This window comes from Mus pahari, chromosome 3 (assembly GCF_900095145.1).
Source record: "Mus pahari chromosome 3, PAHARI_EIJ_v1.1, whole genome shotgun sequence".
NCBI classification, from domain to species: Eukaryota; Metazoa; Chordata; class Mammalia; order Rodentia; family Muridae; genus Mus; species Mus pahari.
This window is the reverse complement of record NC_034592.1, coordinates 129,701,928-129,704,951: the sequence shown is the minus strand read 5'-3', so window position 1 is coordinate 129,704,951 and position 3,024 is coordinate 129,701,928. Positions and strand designations below refer to the sequence as shown.

The 3,024-nt window shown below is 51.0% G+C and overlaps 1 non-coding gene across 1 annotated transcript; it reads right to left on the bottom strand.

Moving 5' to 3' along the window:
• Window positions 1–2,477: 2,477 nt before the first annotated feature.
• LOC115063718 lies at window positions 2,478–2,620 on the bottom strand. Its single transcript, XR_003843599.1, has one exon. It is a non-coding gene; the product is annotated as a small nucleolar RNA SNORA48 (small nucleolar RNA).
• Window positions 2,621–3,024: the final 404 nt, after the last annotated feature.

Sequence of the window (3,024 nt, the reverse complement as noted above, 5' to 3'; positions counted from 1 at the left end):
GTGTTTGGGACAGAAGTACTCTACTCTGCACCCCTGCCCCTGTCAGGATGTCCTGTTGCCTTGTGTGCTCTTGGTCCCTGTGCTTCTGCCTCTGTCCTCACTCACCAGGGTCTGTGGCTCGCCTGTTTCAACCACTGAAGCAGGGATTCCTTTCCCCTGACCAGTGAACAGCTCAGAGCCTTTTCTTCCCTGTACCACAGCATCAGGAAACCTCTACGTAGAATTTTGCTATTCTATCACAAAATTAAACCCTTCAAAAGTCAAATCCCACTACCTTACTCAGAACCATCATGATGTCTGTTTATGCTTTCAGGTTTGTGGAGGGGGGTTATCTGATTCTTTCTTTCTTTTTTTCTTTCTTTCTTTCTTTTCTTTCTTTCTTTCTTTCTTTCAATTAGTGTTTTATTGAATTTTTTACGAGTTTCACATCATGCACCCCCTCCCCTCATACCTGACCTTTGCCCTGTGACCTCCCCCACAAATAAAACACACACATAAATGAACAAACAAAACAAAACAAAAAAACCAGTATAGAAAAACAATCTCATCATGTAAGCTATAGCGTGTCACAGTGTGTCTGTCCCTCTGCCCACACATCTTCACTTGCAAATGTTTGTCGCCATAAGTCATGAGTCTGGTTCAAGATCTACCACTTCTGTGACACCATCAATACTGGATCCTCATCAGGACTCCTCTCCATTATCCTGTTGTTGCCCTGTGTCATGGAGGTCCTGCAGTTTTGGAACAGCAAGACTGGTCCTTTCACACAACCCAACCCATTCACCTATAATATAGATTTTTGTCGTGGGCCAATTCAAAGCCCTGGATCTGAACCTGGGCAGCAGCTGAACTTGTTAGCCTGCTGGCTCTCCCCTAACTGCACCACTAGGAGGAGCGGTCAGGTCCAGCACTTCTCCAGCTAGGCCACCCAAAGCTGCCATCAGCAGGAGGCAGGGTCAGCTCTTCTGCTTTCATTCCCTCGGAGCCAGCTTAACTGCACCCCTGCCTCCAGACGCAGCTCCACGGTGCTGCCCAGTCAAGGCGCAGGGTCCATTCCCCCAAGTGCTGCAGCCTGTGAGGGGCTGGGCTAGCGCCCTGCTCTCACATCCCCTGGATGGCTCACAGTTACATCAGGACCAGCTCCACTATGTTGCCCTGGTGAGGCACAAGAATCTTGACAGCTCATTCAGTGCAGGGACAGGGATAGCTCTCCTGATCTCATGGCCCCAGGTTCAGTTCTCCCGGCTACTGCAGATGGTGGTGGGGCGGGGGTTATCATTCCTATACCCATACCATCTCATGGCACAATCCTCAGGGCCAGCTCAGCTGCCACCCCTCCACCAGAGCCAGTTCTACTGAGCTTCTTAGGAGTGCTGCAGGGGGAGGCAAACAGGGCCAGCTTGGCTCTCGTGACCTCAGGGCCAGCTCTCCTGATTGCCACAGGAGGTGAGGTTTAAGTGAGGCAAGGCATCATCTCCACTCCCGTGACATCTCACTAGAGACAGAGAGTTGGTGGGGCCAGCTCTCCTAAGCTGTCACCCTCGGGGTTCGCTCACCTGCACCCTCAGTCACCCCCCAGTCAGATGCGCTGTTCACGTAAGGTGCAGGGTCTGCTCTCCAGAGTGCTGCAGCTGGTGATGGTCAGGAGAGCTCTCCTGAGCTCATGACCCTCTGGGCAGCTTTCCTGATTTTTGCCAGAGATGGTGAGGGGCAGCGGAAACACATCATCTTTGTGGCAGGGTCAGCTCTCTCATACTCATATCCTTAGGGTTGTCTCACCTACACTGCTGCTGCCAGGACCGGCTTCACTGTGCGGCCTGGGTGAGCTGCAGGACCCGCTCTTCCAAGTGCTGCCACTGGGGAGAGATGGAGACAACTCTCCAGAACACCACATCCAGTGAGGAGCAGAGCCAGTTATACATAACCTCTAGATATCCATGTGGTCCCCAGTGGCTGCCCTGACCAGGGACATCCCATGTTCTCTACTGGACATATGAGCCATGGACATTGACAGCAGCCCCTACCACTGCATAGCCATGGACTCAGACATGGCTGCTAGTCACAGCTCAAGTTGGGACCTCACTAGGGCCCCAGGTGGCAGGGCAGGCCAAGGCCATTCACAACAGGCTACCCCTCTTCACACACAAGTCTCCAGTTCCATCTCTCTTCATAAAGCTCAAGCTGCTCTACCTCTCTACCTCTCCCATCTGACCATCACATAGATGCACGTTGTGGTGTGGGTGGCTCCTGCTGCGGGCTGGCCATGTGGCTGGTAGGCCCCTGAGCAATGTCTTGCATCCATGCTGAGTGGTGTGGTAACAAGCAGATGTCTATGGCTCACCGGTGCCATGCACACTGGAGGGCAGGTCTGTGGGTTGCACAGCAGTTCCAAGCTCTTTGCCTCTCTTCCTCCTCCTGTGCTACACTTCCTGTATTTGATTTGATCTGATTTGACTTGATTTGATTTGATTTGATTTTTATGAGTCTCAGGCATAAGGTAGCTTTGGCCACTAATCCAGGGAACAAGCTAGGCTAAAAAAAGGACTGCATCTGCTCTGCCCCTGACTGGTGTAAAATCAATACCACCACCAAGGCATTTCTTTGCCCATTTCCAGGAGAGCTCTTTTTGTTTTTTAAAACAGTGTCTCACTCTATAGCCCAGATTGGTCTAGAACTTACTCTAAAGCCTCAGGGTGCTTCTCTTGATTCAACCTACCAAGTGCTAGGATTATAAGCATGAGAGCTCGTACTTGGCATTACAGTTTTGAATGGCTACTCCTGTGTCTTTCACATCTCCTCCTTGGCTACCCACGCCATCACCTCTGTCTGAGGTTTAAAAACGCTTATGTCTTGACAGATGTGGTGGTTCATTCCTTTAATCCCAGAACAGGTAGGTCTCTGAATTCAAGGTTGGCCTGGTCCGAATACAGAGTTCCAAGTCAACCAAGATTACAGAGTGACCTATCTCAGAGAGAGAGAGAGAGAGAGAGAGAGAGAGAGAGAGAGAGAGAGAGAGAGAGAGAA